This window comes from Ixodes scapularis, unplaced genomic scaffold, assembly GCF_016920785.2.
Source record: "Ixodes scapularis isolate PalLabHiFi unplaced genomic scaffold, ASM1692078v2 PGA_scaffold9__187_contigs__length_104089568, whole genome shotgun sequence".
Taxonomy (NCBI): Eukaryota; Metazoa; Arthropoda; class Arachnida; order Ixodida; family Ixodidae; genus Ixodes; species Ixodes scapularis.
Window position 1 is genome coordinate 82,944,073 of NW_024609884.1, and position 24,988 is coordinate 82,969,060.

Below are 24,988 nucleotides of genomic sequence, written 5' to 3' on the forward strand. Positions count from 1 at the left end.
CCCCGCATCACAGGCACATTTCGAAAATCAAGTTAACTCTACTCTTTAATTTCAATGAGTTACTGTCCCTTTTGAAACGACAATCTATTTAGTTGGTATCATAACCTTTACATTAAACATACGTGTGTTGAATGTAGGACAATGTTATCTTTATTGTTTTTCTTGGTAACGGAGATGACAACCATCCACAAGATTGCACTGGCTGAATTTCTCGTCTTCAGTGCGTTACCATACTTTGCCAGATTAAACTCCCGCTGTCCAAACAACTAACGATTCATTTTAGGACATACCTGTTTGTAGTGTTTCAGGACAGTGTTTCTCAGGACTGTCCGATGACTGACCCATCAGCAACCCGTCCAGAATTTATTGCGTGATTGACAGTAGCTACAAACCGCAACAAATGGTCAACTATAGACATAGGCACGAAGCGTGCACTAACTTCGAAGCGGTAGAAACCCTGAAGTTGTAACGTCAACTTAACACCATGTTGTTAATGGAAAAGTGGTGTTTGCGGCAAAGTGCTGGAGTCCTTCAGAACGGTGACGGTCTCCTTCAGACCGATGATGATGGTGACGAAGGTTCAGTTAGATTCTAGGTTCAGTCAACGCACCCCACGACGTCGGTGTGCTTGTCATGACGAAAGCCTTCTTTCGCACATGCCTCAGCTGCCTCGGTCCGGGGCTTTGTCGACCCAGCCGTCTCTTCCCAGCCGGTTGACAGCGACATTCGCGACGGCCGTCACGGCTCTGATCACCATCGACTGGGCATTAGCTATGTGATCATCGGCGGCAACCGCGCCCGTTGCGAAAAATCTCAGTGCGATTCGATAAGTAGCTGCTGCTCGACGGCCGCCATCTCTCGTCGCGCAGCTGGTCACACTGCTATCGCACGGTGCTTTTCGACAAGCGGTAATTGTCGTCAGAAACAGTCGTCGTGCATCGCGGAGGCAACCGGGTGCTCGCGGAAAACCCGTCATTGTACGCGTTGGTCGAGCCATTTTCTACTCCATTTTCTACGCTCTAGAATGCTGCCCAAAGCTTGCTCCTCTTCGTGGAATAGAAACAGAAGTTACAAGCACGAGCGTACATCACCCCGAGCGATGCTTGCACGAACGTTGGCTTGCACTGCACAAGCGTGCCTGCTCGACAGGGACGTTGAAAGCCCGGAACACGCTCTTGTAGCTCCTATACTCGCACTAGCTCGCACTCATAGTGAAACAGAGATTAGGGTGTGTCGAGTAGTACCGCATCTAATCTAGTTACGCGACTTCCGCTATGTGCTACGTAGGTCGGACGGGGTCATACGTCACTTTGTCGTCACGGTCCGAACTCAAAGAGCGACAGTCAAGCGGGTTTCACATGCAGCGATTTTGGCCCTAGAGCGGCGCGATTTCTGCCGTCGCGGCGCTCGTGCCGCTGAATTGCTGGTGCTGGCTAGAGCGCCGCGACGGCAGAAATCGCGCCGCTCTAGGGCCAAAACCGCTGCATGTGAACTAGGCTTTACGGCAAACGGTTGCTTTCGTGTTTCGCGAACGTTCCCATTGGAACCGCGTGGAATTATCACGCGCGCTGTGGCCAATAGGAGTGCGCGGTTCGTAGGGGGCAGGCGTTTTCGAGAAACGCGAATGTAACCATTTGTGACCAGAATAGCACCCCTGGAAAACAAAGACGGCATTAAGGTGGCTGAAGGAAGAAGTGTGCTTATTGCCTGCATCGATTCAATCCAGAGATCCAAGACGAAAGCGCAGTCATAGAATCTGATCAAAATTTCTACCAAAAACCGCGCGCCTTTTGCCTCGTCGCCGCATGTGTCAAAAGTCAAATTGGACGTTTTAGTGATTTATACAGCGTAAGGTTGGTCTGCCAGTAGGGGCGACACTAGTTTACACTATAGATGAGCAATTTTGCCAGTGCATTACGACTGCTAACCTGGGGTCTTTAACGTGCTCACGCAGTAGTGATACACGACCGCACGCCGGTACGATGCTGTGATCATCTGTTATTGATAGTGGTCAACAGTACTCTGTTGCGTGCTGCCGCTGACCGCTTTTCTGCCCATTGCGCTTTGTCTTATTTCCTTTAACGGTCTCCAGATACGAGTATGAATTCAGGCCTTCATGGGAACCGTGGCACGCCAAGGATAAATACGGCAATTGAGCAGTTCGACTGAGGCACGACCCAGACGACCTGTCACATGCTGCTGTCCTTCTAAAAAAAGTATGATGTCCTCGTAGAATCTTAAAGTGCTTCGAGTAGTACTATGGGCCGTACCGGTTCCCCCCGACTAAAACAGTTTTCAAAATAAAGCTTGCACAATACTTGAAGCTAGCGGATAATATTTGTGTTTGCAAGTTTGGAGACGGGTTTCGTATTTTGGTGTAGAAAAGAGAAAAGTGTACCTGTAAGGCTAGGTGTCCGGGCCCCCACCCCTTTATCAAGGGAAGTATACTGTAATTCTTATAAACAGATGTACTTGTACATATTATTTAGTAATCCCTCGTCTTTCAGTTCGGTATTAAATGAGAAAAATCAAATCGGGCTTCGTGGACGTTTAAATAGCGAGAGGACGATCTGCCGCTGAGATTCGGCGGCATGGTTCGACACATGGGAGGGGTAACTTATCCAGTGCGATATGAGAACCTGAGGTCTGAAACGTGCTCCACGTTGCTGTGATTACACGACCGCATGCTGCTACGGTGCTTGTCCATGAAAAACAAGCAGGTGTGCGGCACAGGTAAAAAAAGGAGAATAAAGACAAGTTTTGCATCTACACAGTGGTGTCTGGTGTAAATGGTAAGCGATCAATTGGCCTAACAAGCACGTAGCTTTCACTTGTAGAGATGAAAAGCCTGTATTTATTCTCGTTTAGCCCGAGGCCCATGCATTTCACTGTCCTCTTAAACGCGAATGGAGGTCTTTGACGTCATTTTCGTTCCGTGTGCTCGTGCACACCGCGGCGGCTGCTGGCTCGTGGAAAGAACGTGCGCCACTTATTATGAACACTGAATTCTTTGGTTCAGTATCCCTTTAAAGTCGCTGGATCTTCGGAAAGTAGCGCCAAGCTCCACGTATGGTGGCCAACTTGGTCCGTGAAATGAGCGATTTCTCCTTGACGGGTTTGTTCTTAGTAAGCCGATCTAAATTCGCTGGTGACGGGTACCTTTATGGAGACGCTTCTTGTATACCGAGATTGTGCTATCCCCACAACGGCGAAACAGGCGTACATCTTAATACCCCTCCCCCCCCCCCCCCCCCCCCCCCCCCCCTGCTGTGTCGGTGCTTGGAGGAACTGAAAAAAATAATTTTACTGTTTTGAAATACGCAAGAAGAACAATACAATTGTAAGAGATCCGTGGAGATGGGCATGATTGATAAGTCGATTGCATACACAGTGCCAAAGACGCTGATATTGGCGAGGAACGCTTCCAGTACAATGATACTCCATGGTGATCTTGGCGCGACTGGTTTTGAACGACCCTCTGGAAGCTTCGAAGATTTGAATGGACGGAGATGGCGATTTTCATGGCAACGGAGACCGATTAGCCGATCGCCTTGCGAGGTTTTGGTCATCTGCATGTTAGTATCCCTTTGTGTCCGGCTAGCAGGCAGGAAAGGCAATGGCGCTACTTTCACACGATCCAGTGACTTTAGGTCCGATAGTAGCGACATTGCCTTCCCTACCTGCTAGCAGGACACAAACATATACTAGCATACCGAAAAAAAAAAAAAAAAATTGGCAAGGCGATTGGCTGACTTATGCTTGCTGCCATGGCAATCGCCATTTCGGTCCTTGCAAATCTACGAAGCTTCGAAAGGGTCGTGCTGAACCTGCCGCGCCAAGTACTGTACCAGATGTGTGACGTTACCTGACGTCACTGCAAGGGTATGAAAGAACCGGCGTTTACTTGGAATGAACAGACTGCATCTCGCCACTCATGCGTGACCACGGGATTGCTTGCTTGCGATACATGGGGCAACCGACAGGCTTCTGAGCTGTTAGGCATAACTAAAGTCACGATCCTGGGAAAGTCGCGCCATCGCCTTCCCTGCCTGTTAGCCGAACACAGACCAATACTAACATACGGAGACCAAAACCTCGCAAGGCGATTGGCTAATCGGTCTCCGTTCCTATGACAATCGCCATTTCCCTTCGAGAGTGTTGTTCTAAACAAATCGCACCAAGATCTCCATTGAGCATCATCGTACTGAAGTAGTTCCTCGCCAATATCACCGTTTTTGGCGCTGTGTATGCCAATCAACTTATTAATCATGCCCATCTCCAGGGATCTCTTACAATTTATATTGTTCTTCTTGAGTATTTAAAAACAGGAAAAGTATTTTTCAATGCCTCTAAGCACCGACACCGCACGTGGTGGTGGTACGAAGATGTACGCTTGTTTCGCCGGTGTGTGGATAGAAAAACCTCGGTATACAAGAAACGTTTCTATAAAGCGACCGCATATCCTAGACAGATATGCGGAAGCCTCTCGAAGCACTGCAATTGTTCAGCAACCTCAAACAGAACTGGCTTAAGTTTAGGCAGCGTTTGGATTGGTCCCTGAAGGCCACAAGCTTTGCAAAAGAAAAAAATTAGAAAAAGGCGAACCTGCTTGTCCATATGTCGCTTGAGAAGAGACGATAGAAGTCTGTAACAACTTGGTATTTCGCGACAAAGAAGACAAGGAGTCGTACACGACACTGATACATAAGTTTGAAGCCTACTACATTCCACGTAATAATGAAACCTACAAGTGCTGTCCTCAGAGTCACGTAGCAGCAAGAAACTCGCCCAGTCAGCAGTCCTTTCGAACAGTTCCTTCAAGGCTTAAAAACGAAGATCAAACCGTATAATTTCGGGAACATTGCAGATTCGATGCTGCGCGACCAGATTATGTTTGGAATAGCGGATAAACCTGCGAGAAGCCGACGTCACGCTTAATAAAGCGGTATGCATCTGCCAAGCAACAAAAATTAAAAAAAAAGAACAGAATCGAGCATGGGAAACAAATGAGAAACAAACTGGCGTTGTCAGAAGAGCAAATGTGAGACAGATTCGCAACAAGCAAAGGAAGCGTGACGGTAAATGCAACATCCTTTACGATATACATGATGGGGAAAACAGCTCAGAAAACGCGGACTACGAAGAGGAACACACACGACAGGACAATGCTGTACTCGCAACCTTTCGACTTTCAACAATGTCCCACCTCTGAAAAAGATTGCCACAACTGCGAAACAACCAGCCATTTCGCAGCGTGTTGTTTGATGGGTGCACGACAGAAGCCGAGAACTGCTGTTTAAGCAATAACAGCGACACAGGATGTAGTGGAAAGGTTTGTGTCAGACATGACTTTTAAAGTCTAAACGTTTGCGTCAAGAGGACACAAATTCTAGCAGACAGGATTGTGAGCGCTTCCACCGTCGGATGCGGGCAGTAGGCTGAAAATGGACACCGGGTCGCAGGCGAACCTTTAAAGGTTCGCCTGCGATTCTTGCCGGAACTGGATCCATGTCAAGCCGCACTTTAAAGGAGCTGTGCAACGATTTTAACGTTGAAAGAATTGGCATCTTCTGCTTCTGATATTGTTCGCCTTGTCACAAATGACAGAAAGCACACCTTCTTTCATCGAAATGTAGCAATTCCGCCGCGTAACAGCGAGGCAAAACTTAGAATATTCCCCGACCTGCAGCCGCGAGTGGCGGCCATGAGAAACACGCGGCGTGACGTCAATGGGGAATCTTGTAGAAAGATAGCAAGTTGTGCGCATACCTGCTCGATAAAAGGTAACTTTTCTATAAATCTTGTCCTTCCAACATATATATAAATGCGTCAAAAAGCTGGTATCATTGACAAAACTTTTATTATACGGAGGTTTAGTGGCGCCATCTATCCTAGGTCCACGAAACCGTCAGCTCTCTCTGCTACCGCGAACAGCCAGCCGCCAGAAGCCAAAGGGGGAGGGGGACAGGGCCGGACGGGTATGGCCGGACCAGGACGAGACTTTCCTCCTCTCACGATATCGTTCGCGTGGCGCCGGCCAGCACGTGGTCACGCGGTCGCGAGCGGACGAGTTCTCGCTGCTCACTGATGGCTCTGAAGAGAGAACTTTTCCGGAACCCCGCGCCTACCCCATCAACGTCACTTTGCACGTGACCCGGAAGACGACGTACGAGTTGAGATGCGGCAAAAACCTGGATCTTTTTGATTTTTTTTAAAATAAAAACTAGGGTATTCAGGCAAAATCTGTTTTCTGTAGTTCACTTCAGAAGTGTCAGGCATCAACATCCATAATAATTTAAGCAAAACCCTGAAATTGTTGCACAGCTCCTTTAAAGGTGCGATGCAACGATTTTCGTATTTTGCGCAAATACCGCTTAGAACGGATCCCTGACGTTAATGATCTGTGAAATACCCGTTTGTTTTTCACCACACGCAATCGAAGTCACCGAAAAAAATAAAGAAAAACGAGCAGAGGTCATCCCCTCAACTCGCAGCCAGAACAAGCGGCCAGGTGATCTGGAGCCGATTATATGCCGCCAATGTTGATCATAGCCGTGCGCTGGGGTTGGCAAGGCATAGGACACGCGCTGCGTTCCAGACATTGTTATGGTTCGGCTGTTGTCGTCGTTGCAGCGATTGGATACAGGACACTACCCGAATGCTTCTCGAGCTGTCGATTATCACGAGCCCAAATCGAGTGTCCACGCCATGCTCGGGTCCAATCTGTGAGCCGCATTCAAATATCGTCACTGGGCGGTACTGCTACCACCCAGCTACGTCATCAGGTTTTGCGAAGGAGAGATTGAATGAAAACGCTCGGTTTTGTCCTCGAAATTACAGCGCAACAAAGGAGTTTCTTGGTCAGTGCCGTTGCGTGCGAGTATCCTTGAGTCCCATTAGTGCCAGTAAGCTCGTGTAAAGTGAAAAACATTCCAATTGAATATCGTTGCACCGCCCCTTTAAGCTTATGATGGGGTACCGATGAAACATTTCGGTGTCACTAAGCTTCAGCTCAAGATCAACGGGAAAAAAGCTTACGTCGATTTCTTCGTCGGAAAGAACGGTCAGCAGGAACTTTTCGTATTGCAGGCGAGTAACTTGTTTGAACTGGTGACACGCGTCTGCACCCCCCATGCGAGGCCCTCTATTCTAGACGAGTTTCCGGGGATCTTCGTGGATGCGTAAAGCGCCACAACCATATGGTTCTTCGCGAAAACGCCCAGCCATCCGTACAGCCTGCTTTACGAATTCCGTTGGCGCTAAGGGAGCCCCTCCGAACTGAACTTTGGCGAATGACGGAGATCAACCAACGAGTCGACGAACCGACTTGCTGGGTGAGTCCTCCAGTAAGAAAAAAGATGGAAGTCTGCGAGTATGCATGGACCTCAGACGGATTAATGAAAGCGTCAAACACGAGCACTACCAGCAGCCGCGTAGAGAAGTCATAAGGGCAGAACTAGGTGAAGCAAAGTGTTTTGACCACCTTAGACGCCAGAACAGGTTTCCATCAGATACCTAGACGAACAAACATAAAATATGCACGTTCACTAAACCGTTCGGTCTTGCGTTGGGTCTTCTTTTTTGCATTTCATCGTCTTTCGTTGCGTGTTCCTTTTGGAATTTCATCGGCGCCTAAAGTTTAAAAAATATAAATAACAATGAGTGAAAATTTTGATGAACTCCGTGGTGTTCACATTTATAGTAACGTTTTTTTTTTTTTTTTTTTTTTTTTTTTTTGGGGGGGGGGGGGGGGCGCACACAGCAGGACATCTAAGGGCGACGCTGCAAGTAGCTCAGTATGGCGGATTGACGTTAAACGCAGAAACATTAAAACTTTGCCAAACAGAAGTCACTTTCTTTGGTCACGTCATCAAACCCAAAGGCATCAAGCCCTGCCTAGTGTTAATCAGCAGTTTGTTGAAAATGCCTGCGCACGAAGCCAAGAAGACGGTCCAGCGTCTTTTAGGCATGATTAATTTCTTTAGCAAATACTTGCCTAACCTTGTTAAAAAAAAAAAAAAAAAAGTACTGGTGGGAAAAACGACGTTAGATTTGAATGGTTGGGAACCCACGAAAACAATTTGAAAGACTGCAAGCATTATTGTCACAGTATGCACACGTGGCAATGTTTTGATATAACGAAGCTCCTTCTTCGGACGCCTAAAGATTTGAAACAGGCTCGGTGTAGGCTCCAGTGCCACAGCAAAAACTGGTTTCCAATTGCCTGCGCTTCCGGAGTACTCCAGGTGCCGATTCCAGATATTCTCAAATGAAAAAAAGAGACCCTCGATGTACCTTTTGGGCTTCGAGGAATTTCATTTATTTGCCAACGGCGTAAAGTTTACAGCCGAAACGGATCAAAAACCGCTCATTCAAATCGTCAACAAAGCGTTAGGCGATATGCCACCCAGATATCCAAAGTTTGTTTTTTTCTCGTCTACGAAATAATGACTTCAACCTCCAGATTGTTCCAGAAAAGGAACGGATCCTGACCGACACACTGTCGACAGCTACAAAGACCGGCAACGATGATGCTGAAGACGATGTCGAGATCCACGCCACAAATGTGCTCTTCGAAAGGGTGTCCGCGCCGACAACAGTCCATAGGCTACAGGAAGCCACTTCACGAGACGCGATTGCACCTCATCGTATTCAAAGTGTTCCTCTGCGATATAAGCCTATTTGGCCCTGTAATACAATTGACTTATCAATTTGGCTTATCTCTAGAGATCTCTTACGATTATATAGTCCTTCCAGGCGAATTTTTTGAGAGAAATTTTCTTTTTAAATGCCGCTACGCACCGACACCGCATAGGGTGGCGGTGCGAAGAAGCGTGCTTTCGCCGGTGTGTGAATAAAAAAAAAATCTCGGTATGCAAGAAATGTCTTTACTAGGCGGCCGATCACCAGTTTAGATGTTCTCATCAAGACTGAAAAGGTCCAGAAAAAGAGGAGGTCCCAGCAAAATGGAAGATTTCGGGGTGGAGGGGGGGGGGGGGGGAGGGGGGGGCCGGGCCCGATGCTTCCCCCCCCCCCCCCCCCCCCTCTTGGCTAGGTGCCTGTCTGGTGCTCCCGTAGTTTGTGCTGTGCACGAAGAATCAGGTGCGAAGGGACAACGCAAAGGTGACCTTTTTGCGTTGCCTTTCCTTCCAAAAATCAGAATGTGCAGATCTTTAAAGATTCGACGATCATTCGAGAAACCTTAGTATTCCCCCAACGTTTCCATAAAAAAAAAAAAAAAAAAAATTTACAAGCAGTGTTGGAATGTACTCTAAGTACATGGTACTTAAAGTACAGCTGTTTAGCAAACTTGTACTTTACGTGAAGTACATTCTCAGAGCGTGTACTTGTACTTTATTGAAGTATTTTGTTCTGGCACTTTCCGAGGAAAGTAAAACTCCCGACTTCAATGTGCATTCCTTGAATTCGAAAACAGAAAATGGCGTATCGTTGCGTGAAAACGCGCTCTTTCGAGACGTCATCTGGTCATTTCTCTGAGTGAAGTTATGGCGGCTATAAGACCGGCACAAATAAGTGCCTTAGAAGTTGATTGGGTCGAATAGCTCGCCGGCGAGAGTAAAACAACTACTCTGTGGCGACTTGACTTTATATGCACAATATTTGCTGCCATTTTCGTAAAAACCTGATGCACCTCCGATTACCCCTGGAGCAATGTATACCATTTAAAAACACTCTATAGGGAATGAAAGGGCATCATGAATGTTAAAAGTACTTGCACCTTACCTCAAAATATATATATTTATATTACGTTACTTCAGGTACACTGCACCCGTTATACTCACTGCTTTACTTGAAGTACATAACCTCTAATTTACTTTGTACTTTTTTCAAGTACTTTTCAGATATACTTTAAGCAACACTGTAAACAAGCAATCACTCTAAAAAAACCAAGCTCAGGCTGCGCTAAACCTCAAAGCAGAAATTATACATTCGCAGTACATCATTGACCAAAAAACAAACGAAAAAAACAAAATAACAAAACAATTAGGCACGCAGAAGCAGAACCAGCTATTAAAGCATTTCTGTGGAAAAACAAGTTTCGCTACTGGATCAAACCTATGTAGTTTATTGTTCCCATAAAAACATAAAAGTAACTTCAAAAGTAATTCGCAACTTTTTAATGGTAATTAGTAATTTTCTCAATCACTTTCTATTTTAGTAATTTCTACTCTACTCAAATTACTTTTGAGGTCAATACTAAGTAAGTTAACTTAATTACTTTTTTTTAGTAACTTGTACATGCCTGGCAGAGAGCCTAGATAAAGAAGATAAACCGATAGCGACTAAATAAATTAATTTGGGATGGAACATGGATCACGACGGTCACGTGGTCAGGTTCGGTCACTGTGCGCCTTACTCGACTTTTGGTTCTCTAGGCGAGCGTGCTGTTTGCTAGCCTGCCTAAAGCACGAACTCTTCCGCATCCAGCCTTTATATGTATTAAAGGAGTGGTATTGGACGCGCCAATTACTCGATTAGACATCTTAACTGCGAGTCCTCAATCGACGGTGGAAAAGGTCGCCTTGGAGGTACGGCGTACGGCGACTGACAAGTCGTCCTAAAACTGTCAGTGACCGTATACGTGTGGCACCGGACGCTCGTCGGTCGCTTCGGTTGGAGCGGGGCACAACACATACTTGTCAATTTCGCGAAGGCTCTCCATCTCCTGGTTAACACGGGCAACGTGGAGAGCCCTTGTCTGCAACTGTTTGCTCAATGGTACGAGACGGCTCTCTTCTCTGCGCAAACTTCCTAGTCTCGCTGCCACGCCGTGCACACCGGCTCCAGGCTTCGAAATGCGGTTTGGTTGCGAGAGCACTGCGCTGTAGACTCGTTTGTACTGCTCATTTTAAAATAGGGGACACTGCAAATTCCATAAAATATATCTCCTCTGAATACTTCCGAGGCCGGTAAGGCCGCTGCTTGTGTTAAACAACTCCCACAAATGTTCCCGGGCGCAGTAGTTCTTATGAGGACCGAAAGCTGACGCATCTGAGACTTTTCAAGCATGGTTCTGATCAGAAGGTGGCACTGTGACGCTACATATGATTATTATATCTGAGAAGTTGTTATAGGAATCCAATGATGTCTATCGAGCGACACAGTAGTGCACGCCAGCAGGGGAGAACAGAACCTTATTATGTCTGTTATGGATGTCTCGAAGGGGAGGTGTGGCGATCGCTTCCTTTTCCCAGTGGCCAAGAACGGTCCCACGCAACACGCATCGTGTGTCAATATCGCCATGGTACCACTTCTAAGCTGGCAGCAACGCCACAACGGCAAATACCAGCACATTCCTTGGAAATTCGGTTCTAAATGAAGCGGAACAGTAAAAAAATAATAAACACAAAAATAAGGTAAAGGGTCATGTTCCCATTTACAGCTGAACAACGCCACTACAAATTGTAATACTATTTTCAATCCGGCCATTTTTGTTGGCATGTTTTCTTCTCCTGGAGCGCAAGCACGCACGTTATGCATGCACTTCGTTGCACGTTATGCATGCACGTTATGCTGCACTCCGTTGGCTGGATTCATCGAGAGACCGCTGCCCGCAGGATCGTCGCGCCTCCCTTCCTTGCCCGCCATATCTCTTGTATCGACATCAAACAACAACAGGTGACACTTGACACTGCCGTCGATTTTCGTCCGTTGATTGCGATACCTTGTCGACGGTTGAAGAAGCTACCAGTAACGCGGGTGCCGTTTTCCAGTCTGTAGCTGTCACCTTGTTTACAAAGATTGGTTGCTTTCATTGCCTTAGTAGCCTCTCGACTTCCTCCGGCATACCAGAGCTCGATCGAAGCTCCATCGCTGACTGACACTCGTTCGTACGAGTGGGCAGCTGGCTCGATCCGTGAGAAGCGGCTTTCTCAGGGGAGTTTGCTTCCGCGTATCCAGGCCACCTGTGACATGCCCTTCACCAGACTGTCTCAGCGTGTTTTCTTTTTTTTCTTTTTTTTTTTTTCCGCTGCATTTTTGTGGAGTGTTGCGGTGCAGTACCTACGCGGCCCGGCGCATTGCACCGCGCCTCGAATGCTCGGGAGGTATGTGCCCAGCTCCCGTAATAAGATTCCACGACCGACGCGCGCACACAAGCGAGAGATCGAGCGGAGCAACAGCTTGGGGCCGATGAAAAATGGGACGGGTGCCCGTCGACGGCAAGAGTGGCGAGCTGTTCGAGGCGATGAAAACGTGTGTACCAAGTTTATCGACCCGCAATTTCTCGGCGCCAACCCACGTTTGCAAATAACAGAGCTGGGGCGGGGATCGCCCCCTAAGTGCGCTGCTCTCTTCGCCGAGTGGACGCGATGAAAAGCGGCGACTCGGCACGACGCGCCCCGCAGCCCCCCACAGTGAGCTTCCGTCCAGGGCGACTGAGGGAAATCGTCCCGCGCACTTTATGAATGGACTTGTCAGCCGATAGTGGGCCAACCGTTTTCCGCCACGGGCATGGATGGACCCTCGATCATGCTCTATGGCCGTTTCCCGTTGTGCGTGATTTGCGGCGACCTAAGAGCCTGTTTGCGCTGTTCGCCAGTGCGCCCCAGCCAGATGGGCCTCGTAGCCGTTGTGGAGGAGCTTTAAACGTCGGAGTTGTTCGGTCGGGTATAATGTGCCATAGATGTACCGCACGTGACGTTGCTCGGCTCACCGCACAATTATACCCCGTTCAGCGAGGGCTGGGAGTCCGAGATCGTAGCTTTGGCTGCCGCTCCTGCTGCGTGAAAGTTCGTGCAGCCAGGTACGTCCTTCACACTAAACAATCGGGTCGTAAGAGAACTCTTAGAAGTTCTTCGGCTTGTTCATATCTTGCACCCTAAAAAGTTCTTTTAAGCACCCCCTCTTTCTGAAAAACATATAAGGAGTTGTTCTAAGCTTCTTCGTTGATGCGAAAGAAATCTTCATCCCTCATTTGCCTTTCTAGTGCTTGAGGCAAAACCGTTCTTCATGACCAAAAAGTTCTTGGGGCGTCAAAAACATTTCAAAAACTGTTTTTTTAGAGTGTTGAGCCATCCATGTGAGCTGTTGAAAAGAGCTCGTTGAGGATGACAACTTCTCTTAGTGAGCGGTCCTTGAAATCGCATCGCAGAATTATTCGGAAAGAATAATCACATAGCAATCACGATGCAATAATCGCTATCATATTAAGCCACGCTCTATCGTTCTTAAATTGTTCTTGACAATTTACGAGCCGTAAAAAAAGAAACCTGAAGGACTGTCTTCGTCTTTGAAATTGTATAGATAGATAGATAGATAGATAGATAGATAGATAGATAGATAATAGATAGATAGATAGATAGATAGATAGATAGATAGATAGATAGATAGATAGATAGATAGATAGATAGATAGATAGATAGATAGATAGATAGATAGATAGATAGATAGATAGATAGATAGATAGATAGATGATAGATGGGGTTTATTTACGTGCCTGCAAACAGCCAAGTGGCCTGAGCAGTAGTGCACTGTCCTGTACACAGATAGATAAAAATATGGGATAAAAATACAATCAGGCGAAAATGTCTGTTCCACCAAAAAAGGAATCATGAGTTTGTTGCAGAATACAGAGAAAGAATAAAACACACGAAGGACCAACACAGACACCCACAGTTCTTCCAATGAGCAACGAACATTTATGAAATGCCCATGACACTACGACCGTGATCTTCAAAAAATTGAAAGAAAACGAAAAATTAAACGCAAATAAAGAAAACGAAAATGCTCAAACTTAGAATAAAACTAAATTGCTCAAAAATTTTAATATACCAAATTAAAACGATAGGACATTTATGTAAATTAACCCCTTATAAAGAGCATTTCATAAATGTTCGTTGCTCATTGAAAGAACTGTGTGTGTCTGTGTTCGTCCTTCGTGTGGTTTATTCTTTCTGTGTGTTCTGTAGTTTTCAACGCGCTCTGCCACGTGCACTTCAGTCTGTTGCAGACGTGTCATTGGGCAAGTGGCCCGCACATCAGGATAAAACGTACCTCTGTATTTTGATGTCCTTCCTGACGGTACCCGGAACCTCAGCGACATCTGCAGCTGGGCACAATCAAGAGAACTATGCACAATTTGACGCAGCAAATGCATGTCTCTTGAAATTCGTCTATCGTGCAGAGGCATAGACCGAGGTCAGTGAGCAGGCAATGGTAATTGTAGAAACGGCGGCGGCCAATATATCGATCGTATAAAATTCTTATAAACTTACGTTGAACGTTTTCAATATGATTACTATGTAACATCGTTACAAAGTTCCAAACCACAGACGCGAACTCAAGGCGTGATCTAACCAATGCACAATACAGACATAAAAGACACTCAGAGCGACGAAAGTGTTTTGTCAGCCGCGAAATTGCACACAGTTGGCGAAGTCCTTGACCAACAATGCGAGAGACGGGGAGGCGAAAATCCAATCTCGAGTCCACAAAGACACCAAGATCCCGTACATAGACAACCCGCAGCACTTGCTCTTCAAATATAGTGTAGTCGAAGACTATGCTCCCCTTCTTCCTGGTAAGGGACATGACTACAGCCTTTTTTGGATTCAGTTGAAGCCTGTTTTTTAAGCACCAATGTTCAACGGAGCGGATGCCATTTTGTATCTGAGTACAGTCATTCACATTTTCAACCACACGGAAAAGTTTAAAGCCATCGGGTTTAGTCAATTTCTTTTTCTTGTAATTCACATGAATGACAACAAAAAGAAATTGGGGTGTGGACATGTTCATACAACCTAGAACAATGTCTGCATCAACGGGTGACTTGTCTCTCAGCTGTAGATAAGAAATTTAGCCAGTGCAGTACAACGGCTAGCCTGGGGTCTTTAACGTGCATCACGCAGAAGTGATACATGACCGTACGCCGGTGCGATACTTATCCAGATCGGTGCGGGCAGGTGTGGAATGTATGACTTATGATTGACCACCAATCAATCACGGGACCTTTTCGCATGTTGTGAACAGAGCTAGCGAAGGCACGAGGGCGAACCGGTTGCTTTCTAAAGTGCCATGCCTTTGCTGGCACCGCACACAACTTATGAGATGGCTTGTATCCGACGAGTTCAGGCTTATGAAACTCATCGCCCACACGATCTCCCACAAGCATGCTTACAACTTTCATAGATCAGTCCGCGGTGTCAGTTAGATCTTCTGACCAATCTCACACTCAGCGCGAAATAACAAACAAAAAACCACAAAATTAGGTTTGATTACGGTCGGACTGGATCTGCGCGCTTCTTTTTCTTACTGCCGGTTTCATCGAAGGAAAGGGGATGCGCGTCTTTCTGCATGGGGGCGCATGCGAACCAACTATCCTCGCTCTTCACCCTGCTGCTCAACAGGTTCTGTCTTGCGTGACTCAATGGTTTATTGTAGCGTCCCGAGTTGCAAGTCGACATCCGTAAAGACTTCTGGCGTGTCTTTCCACCAGCTGCCTCGCTATGACTCGCTAAGTACCGCGTGAAAGAACAAGATACTAAGGGAGCACCTTGTTGTGAACGGTAAATCTTCATCTACGGTTGCGTGCAATAGGCACTTTAAACCGCTGGATTATATGCCGGGATACCGCATAAAGAAGCTAGTCTCTGTAGCCGTACTCATAATGTTCGATGTCTTCGAAGGACCTAATGGCTGCACCCAAAAAAGCCCAAAGAGGCCCCGCCCCGTTTTGAAGCAATCGGCATCCGCGCCGAAAAGCACAAAGCGAGAAACAGATGTGTCAGCTTCCCTAAGAGGATTGTTAACGGACCACGCAAGATAAACCAAACTGCTTCCAAGCACGCGCTCCCATATATTTTACTGCATAGCCACATAAAGTTGTCCTCAAGTATAGAAGTGACACCTCCTACAGTCGCGCTGCGTAACTGCTTCCGGCCATCCAGTGGAGCTTTCAGCCAACTACGTAGCGGCGCTTCACTGCAACCATACACTGTTTAAAAACCCATCAATCTACGGGGAAAATACGAATAGAACATGCTCCGACTTTCGGCATTAGGGTAAGGTGGGGTAAAATGAGACGCGGGGCTAAGAGCGACAGTTTGTGTTTAGCGCCGTCCATCTCCTAGACAAGCAATCTGAAAACGTTGAAACTGCACATAATGCTGCCGTGACCTGTACAGTTTGCATGTGTCAAGATTGAGAAGTATTGGCTTGAGTGTTCCAGAGAAAATAAATGCAGAGTTCGGGTGGACGTGTTTGCCCCCCTCCCCCCCCCCCCCCCTCCGCCAAAAGGCACAAAATTCAGCGCGAGGTTTCGCTTCGAGACGTGCACACCGGTTGGCACCAACTATTCTTCCAAGGTAAGCTTCAATTTTATTGGTGCGATTTATTAGTTCCAGGCGGGCTCAATTTGAGCAATCTGTGGTTGCGTTTTTTAACGAAATAATTATTTACGTAACGGCATACGCGGCGGGCAAAACGCAACATCTGGCATTTTATGACGCGCATGTCAACAACGCACGAGTCTTCTGGTTGTTCCCGAGCCATATTCGTATTCTCACAGTGTCTAGGATGATCCGAACGCATAAAAAGGTTGGAGCTCCAATCCACGCTGTGAAGGTGGTTGGTCTCAGTTGCTGTACTCCGTTTCATCATACGTTTAAGCGCAGCGGATGTTAGAGCTATCGCAGCCAATGGGAGGCTGTGTGAGTGTCACGTGACCTTAGAGAGGGGGCACAGAAGCACGCGGTAGGCGTATCACGGGCCACGTCCGCAGAACGGGAATGGCTAAGATAGCTCGTAGCATCCGCTGCGTCCGGACGTAAGGTGAAACGGGGTAGAGGCGGGTTCTTCTTTTATATATGAAAGGCTAGTGACGTCACTCCACATGTCCCAAGTTGCCGTCGCCGCGGCAGCTTGGGCAACAGTAATCTTCACCGGGAATGTATGCGGTGAGCGTAACGTGCTTCGCATTGTTTTCAGGAGCTCTTTATCATTCACTATATGGTTAGGACGCTTGTTTTGCGCTCATTCTTTATTGAAACGAATGTTGTGCTGTATGTTGTACGCGTAGTGTTTGGACTTTTCGCTTCAATCTTCTGAAGTCTTTTTTTCAGTGAGAACGCCGACACGAAAACACACGCGGGGAGAAGGAACGTGCTTCGCATTGTTCGCAGGCGCCGTAATCATCCATTATGTGGCTTGCACTGCACACGAGGGCTCCGAATTACATCGACCCCTTTCGAAGCAGCTGCAAACCTAATCTTTACCGGAACCCGTGGGAGGGTGTTCCTATTGTTCACACGCGCCTTATGATCCATCATGTGGTTTTGATGCTTGTTTTGTGGCTCTCTTATTGAAACGGATACTGAGCTGTATGCTGTATGCCTGAGTTCATAGGAGATATGCTGTTTTGCCTTCAATTGTTCGCCGGGAGGTTTTTGCTTACAACGCCAACGACACAAAAATTTCCTTGGCTGGTGGAGGTATGCAGCTTCGCTGTAAAAGAAAATCAACACGGGCTTCATAGCGCGAAAGTGACATTCACAAAGCTCTTGAAAGTGTCAAGCAACAGCGTCACTCCCTTCGCACTGCTAGCACTGCTGCCACACTTTTAGGGGCGAAGCTCCTTAGGGTCTTGTCCGTCCGTCCGTCCGTCCGGCCGGCGTCCGTGTTCACACAAAAAGAAAAAGAAATGTTTGCGCAGTCGACAACATTTGAACCTGTGCGGGGAGACCCCAATAGATTTCTAGTCCATCGCCTTAACCACTCGGCTATGACTGCGGGACGAGTAGGGGGCTCTGAGATGTGGTAGTAACTCAAGAGCTGGGGTTTCTGTCATGGATGAAACGTTGCATGTAGCCGCTCAACGTCTATACAGAAGAGGGCGCTGCGGTCAAATGCTCAAATGCGTATATAACCACGTTCCATACCACATATTCTCTTTCTGACATGGACCGTTGATTTAAGCGGTGGAGATGCGTTCCCACGGCTTCTAGCGGATTCAAGCTGATCCGCTAGAAGAACCACTGGCTCTGCATTTCACCGACCATAAAGCAGTAATAATGAAGTCGAAACGGGACCCGGAACTTAGCACTACCTATGAGCAATAAAAAAAAAAAAAAAAAGACCGCATCTCCACTTGGTGAATGATGTTGATCGGGGCGAAGCTCTGGTGGTGCTGATGAGACTGATTTTATTGTTAATAGGTAGTGCTGATGGTGCTGATTTTCTTTTATTGCTCATAGGCAGTGCTGAGTTCCGGGTTGTGTTCCGACTTCATTATTACTGCTTTATGGTCGGTGAAATGCAGAGCCAGTGGTTCTTCTAGCGGATCAGCTTGGATCCGCTAGAAGCCGTGGGAACGCATCTCCACCGCTTAAGTCAAAAATCCATGTCAGAAAGGGAATTTGTGGTATGAATCGTGGTTATATACGCATTTGAGCATTTGACCGCAGCGCCCTCTCGTCTATAAACGTTGAGCCAATGCATGCAAAGTTTAACGCGATTATATACGCATTTGACCGCAGCGCCCTCTCTTGTATAGACGTTGCGCGGCTACATGCAACGTTTCATCCACGACGGAAACCCCAGCTCTCGAGTTACTACCACATCTCAGAGCCCCCTACTCGTCCCGCAGTCGTGGCCGAGTGGTTAAGGCGATGGACTAGAAATCCATTGGGGTCTACCCGCACAGGTTCGAATCCTGTCGACTGCGCAAACTTCTTTCTTTTTACGCGAGCACGGACGCCGGCCGGACGGACGGACGAACAAGGCTAGACCCTAAGGAGCTTCGCCCCTAAAAAAACAGCAGCGTCAGCACCACCTATGAATAATAAGATCAGTATCATCAGCACCACCAGAGCTTCGCCCCAATCAACATCATTCACCACGTGGAGGTGCGGCCAATTTTTTTTAGAAAGACTGAGCGCGTGAGAAGCGTAGTAGTGCACTGAAGTTACCACTCATGCAGCTGGTACAAGGCTGGGGCTATGATAAGAGACGGAAAAATCGTGCGGGCGCCTTACCGCACCAGCAGCCTTGCTCCTGTTGCACGCGTGGTGACTTCAGCACATTACTGCGCTTCTCACGTGCTCAAAGTCTTTGTGAAAATTACTGATTTAGTGGTTTTCGATGACGCTCAGCAAGTTTCTAATTGGACCAATATGTCTATTTTCACTAATTAAAAAGTTAATTAACAAAATTTAGTTGATTAGTGACTGATCGTTACGATTAGCCCCATATACTATGACCCCCTGGCCGTAAAACTCACCTGCACAAACCGCATAAGTGTAGCCTTCACAGTTTTTTTTTTTTTTTTTAACAAATCTGTAAAGCGTAAAAAAAAAGACACCCTGTATAGGGGGCTAACCGTCACAATAAGTCGGCTGATTAACCCCCTAACCGTTTCTACAAACAAAGATGAAAGAGCGTGCTGGTGAAAATACGGGAGTCAAAGAAAGAATAAAAACACTTAAGGACAAGGGCAGACAGCACAGTTCTTTCAACTAGCAACACACATTTACTGGTGTCTCCTTCAATAGTGCTATCTTCTTCCTAACGTTTGAGACTAAAGAGGAAGATGCGGAAATTAATATATTTATATACACCCGGAAAAAAAAAATTTACACCCAATACAATAAAGATGAAGAATTCAGAAAGAAAGAAAAAAAGAAGAAAAAAACACTATTGACAAATTGAGATAGAGCGCCCTTTGGCTAATCCAGCTCTGGTTTCAGGTAGTTGATCTCATTTCTGGACAAGGCGAGAGAAGGGGCAGCGATGTTGTGATCGTCATGGGCTATCTTGTATGCCTCAATGATCTCTCTCCCGAGCTTGTTCTTCTGTCTCCCAATCGTGCAGGTGTCCTGGAACCGGGCTTCACAGTTCGTACAGAGGCGTTGATGAACCACTATTGGGTGAAAAGTTTCGTCCGAAGCACGAGAGACCTCGAGGACGTGCTCTCGTAGGCGCGTGTTAAGGCAACGACCTGTCTGTCCAATGTATCGGTCGCCACAGGAGAGAGGGATGGAGTATACCACCCCCTCTTCACAGGGAACGGTCTGATGAGCGTGTTTGATGGAACATCTTTTGAAGGATTCGTTATTGTTCACGCGCCTGCACAGTTGTTTCAGGCGCAACTTGCACGAGAAGACAACCGAAACGTTGAAGCGCGCTGCAATTGCCTTCAGTCTGTGCGCCGAGTTGTGCACATAGGGAATGCAGATAACGCGTGAAGGCTTACTACGTGGAGCACGGGGCCTTTGAATGGTTAGACTCCCGCAACCGTTTCTAGTTTTGAGAAATTTCTGACCTTCAACAGCTTAATTGTTGTCTTCAAAATTACATTTGTTGCCTTACAAATCAAGTTTCTAACCACAAACAGAATGGGAGAAATTTTTTTTTTTAATATTTCGTGCTGCCATCTGTTGGCAGAGCCTCAAAGTAAGCCATGAGCGAGCATGGCTCATCCCCAACAGTTGAGTGCGTGGACCGAGGAAAACAGACGAGTTATACTCGTCCTGAACGGTTTGGGGACGGCTCCACATTGACGAGCTAGGCTCGTCCAAAACGGTTAATTTTTAATTTGTTAATTTAAGATAAACATGTGACTCAGATTGCCAACTTGTTGAGGATCAGCAAATTTCAGAAAGACTTGGAGCACGTGGAAAGTGCGGTGGAGCGCTGAAGTTACCACTCGAACAACAGGTGCGACTGTGCGATAAAGCGCCCACTGTTTTTCCATTTGTCATCATTTATGTTTTCGCACTGCCAGTCTTGTACCTGCTGCAGAAGTCATCCAACAATGCAAGCTGCTGGTGTTTTCGTGCAAAATAAAATTATGAAAGACTAGGTACGACCCTTGCAAGAAACATTTTGCTGCTTCCTTTTGTTTATTAAAGGGCAACTCCGCTTCATTTTTGTTTTTGAAAATACAATGTAGTCCTCTTCAATATCATCTAGGAAGACCACACATAAAATATTACAACGTAGTTCTGTCTAAATGTTTCTTAAACAGTCAGGCAAACTTAGCAACTCACCAAGTTGCCGAAATCGGCTGACTCTAGCGGGTTAATTAAAGCGCAACCAACAGCGCAGTCAAAGCTACGGAGTTGGCGTAGCCAACGTTGAGCTAAACGTCATCACCATTGCCCGTCGTATTTTTTTTTTGTTCATTTTTCTTCTTTGGGAAAGCGTAACGGGTGACGTGAACAACGTTTGATCTCGACGCTTAGCGCTGCCCATGTGATTTATGTGCGCCTGCGCAGTGCACTTCTTCGGAGCCGTTTGGCCGTCCCGCCGTTACCGCCGTCTCCCGCGTCACAACCGCCGCCGTCGTCTCACCGTTTGTGATAATTGCCTCTCGGAGTTTCGTTCACGCTATGTGCGCAGACTGATGCCGCAGCTGTGCAGACGTCTTCAAATGTCATAGACACCGAAACATGGTGAAGAGTGCGGTGCAGATGACAATTGCGCCTGGCACATGCCCGCCCCAATGCCTAGAACTTAGTCTGCCTCAACGGGCGACTTGTCTCCTAGCCGTAGATGAGAAAGTTAGCCAGTGCAGTACAAACCGCCAGCCTGGGGTCTTTAACGTGCACCACGCAATAGTGATACACGACCGCACGCCGGTACGATGCTCATCCAGATATAAACGGTCAGGGTTGGAGATTGAACCCAGGATGCCGGGGCTCTGCAGCGCGAGCTTATACTCCACGTGCTCCCAGCTGGTGTGCGCTACCCCACTCGGTCACGAATTCCCCCCAGAATGGAAGGGATTAGTCGAGTGTAGGGGGTTTTGGGCGGAGACCCCTACTTAACGAAAGAGGGTCCCGTGGGCTCTGCAGAAACGGCATAGCGGTTTACAATGTTTGCAAACAAGTAAGCGTTTGCCCAAAACAGGTGTGGGCACTGCACGTGCGCAGAAACCAAATTTGCGTGAAATGAACATTCTGCGCATGCGCAGTAGCGACAACAGCGCCGCCGCAGCGGCGTGACGTCACAGCCGCGTCTTGATCTATTGGCGACGTGCGCGACCGAAAGCGTCGCTGTGGTCGGCCTTCCACGATTGGCTGAACGCTGACTATGACGTCGGAAAGGGGATTTATCATCGACGGAAATAAGAGGAATGAATTAACTTCAATTTTGTCGGTGTTGGCTGCGTTGGTTTCAGAGCTCAATGATTTCAAGCTTCCACCATGCTATTTACAAACACCATCGAACTTGTTGTTTGCAAGGTAATGACGTCACAAGGGGGAACCGTAGGAGGGCGCCACCAAAACATCTCGCCGCTAATAGCAGTTGTTTCAAACTCATTTGAGTGTGGGGGCCAGATATCCAACACCTGAAATGACGAGGGCCAACGTAAGACGCGAGGGGGGGGGGGGGGGGGGGGGCGGGCGGGGGGTAGGTGGACTTCGTGCTATATGCTTCTTGTAAACTCAGTGTTTCCAGTGACATCTTTAGATTTGATTGGCTTATAAAACTACTTTGGTCCTTGACCTGACCTGATAAGAATAAAAATGACACCGCTACGCCAACGTGCTGGCATTTTAATGGAACAAGTACACTGCCCTTCTCGTTGCTCCATTCATCCAAGAATTGATCAAGCTCAACATATCTCTAAAAACAATCAGTTAATATGACAGTTACTGTTTCCCTGACAATTTTTACTACAACACTCGAACAAATACTTGTCTTTTAATGGTGATATATTTTTGAAAGCGAGAATCCTGAGCTCGTAGCTTTATCTTTGCTAGTTGCCGCTGCTAATCGAGAGTTAGCGCAGCTGAATTCATCATTCAGCGAATAGCTTCCGCTTGCAGCCTAGTAGCGGAATTATTGTACATTACAAAAAGCTGGGAAGCAAAATATAAAGCGAAACAAAGGGCAAATGAACACAAATAGGTGTAAACGATGGAAATACACTGAAGACCATGCATGGCTTCTTTTCGAGCGAAAATGAATCGGCGAGATGAGATCACGATGGCGCATGCCATTTCTAGCGCTCGAGACATTGGAACCGGGACTCGTAGCCGGTTTCCTGCGGGCCGCGTCCCAGAGAGTCACGGGCTGCATGCCGCCCGCAGGCCGCGTGTTTGAGACCCCTGGTCTATAGGGGGAGGAACAAGATATGGCATTTGGTCGGATGGGGGCCGGTGTTTGTCTGAAGGGCACGAACTCCTGACAGACGCTGTGGATGTACCGTCGCCTTAACGACCTCTAACAACGCACTACCTCGCACATTTTGCTTTTTCCTCCGCAGATATTTTAATTGGCGTGCTTACGCTTTCGCGGCCAAATAGTTAGCCAAACCACCTCCTCCCACATATTTCTTTCCTCCTCCCCTTTGTCTATGCGAGTCTTTCCCCTGCCTGGCGGACAACAGTCTGCATAGGCAGTAAACCACCCTTTCCAGTTTTATATCACATATACCCCCCCTTCCCCCCTTAGATCTGTCAGTCAACAAGCTTCACGGAAGAGCGGTGTGCCCGGACGCGAGGTGGCGGGCGGATAGCGTTCCTAGCGCCACCAGTTTCAAAACCTCCACAGGAAACGAAGAAGGGCCGTTTTCGAGGGACGCTCTTTTTGCGCCGGCTTTTGCGCAAAATTTATGTTACCATAGTAACCACAATTGAATCATTTTTCACCGCAGGTAATGTGCCTCTAACGTCCCACCGGTTCTGCTGCTTCTGTTCATAGGGCGGGCTGATATAGTGTAGCTTAAAATCACTAGAAAAGGAAGTGGGAGAGTAGCGCTATTGCCTTCGTTGCCTGCCAGCCGTACACCAACCGATACTAACATGCAGACCACCAAAACCTCGCATGGTGATTGGCAGGTCGGTGCCCGTTGTCATGGCAATCGCCATTTTAGCCCCTTCATATCTTCGAAGCTTCGAGAGGGTCGTTCTAAACCAGTCGCACCAAGATCGCCGTGGAACATCATGGTATACTGAAGTCGTTTATCGCCAATATAAACTTCTTTGGCACTGTGTATGTAATCAACTTATGAATCACGCCCATCTCCACGGATCTCTTACAATTATATTGTTCTTCTTTTGTATTTGAAGACAATAAAAATATATTTTCAGCTCGGACCCGGGTGAACAGGTCCGTCTGGTCCAGATGGCCGAGGCCGCCGCCAAGGAACAAGGACTCCTGGCCGCCGACTGAGGGGGGAGAGGGGGAGGCTCTCTCAACACTCCCCCTTCCCTGACCCCATCTATGGACAAATTAAAAGTTGTCATCATCATCATCATCAATGCCTCCAAGGCACCGACGCCGCATATGGTGGCGGTACGAAGATGGACGCTTGTTTCGCCGGTGTGTGGATAGCAAAATGTCGGTATAGAAGAAACTTCACTATAACGCCACCCATCACCAGCGAATTTAGATTGGCTCACCAAGAACGGAGAGGTCAAGGAGAAATTGCTCATTTCATTAGCCAAAATGGCGACCATACGGGGAGCTTGGCGCTACTTTCCAAGGATCCAGTAACTCTAATGCAGCGTAAAGCCACTCGATGTGTTTGTGTTCGTCTTGCAAGTAGCGTGAAATGCGCTAGTGTAAGAGGCCCGTGTCTCGAGCGGCCCTTGAGAGGAAATGGCGGCGCAGCACTACGGTGGCTAGAAGGGGGAGGCATCAGCATTGCGCAGCTTGCTCTGTGTGCGGCGGCGCCCTAGTATATCATGACGACGATAGGTGGCGCACTCATCGACTTTGATATATATACTTTGAGAAGCCTATTGCAGACGCCATGCCGGGGAAGCGCTACCTCAAGCTAGGTGTGGGGGTCCACACCTAGCTACAGACAAGGGCTGCCTTAAGAGAACCCAGCTGAACAAAAAAATAGCCCGTCGCCGACGCCCCAAGGCCCCGCGACGCATTCAAACCCCCGTTCACAACCAGGGGCAGCCTCTACACGCGAGCAAACGTACTAAAGCGTCAAGCAACAACACCGATATGACTGTACCTCTAGTGCCTGGAAGCGCGGGACACCCACGACACCTACGGCTCATCGCCA

General features: G+C 47.5%; 1 non-coding gene across 1 annotated transcript; it reads left to right on the top strand.

Moving 5' to 3' along the window:
• Positions 1-18,600: 18,600 nt before the first annotated feature.
• Trnas-aga lies at positions 18,601-18,682 on the top strand. Its single transcript has one exon. It is a non-coding gene; the product is annotated as a tRNA-Ser (tRNA).
• The last annotated feature ends 6,306 nt before the right edge of the window (positions 18,683-24,988 follow it).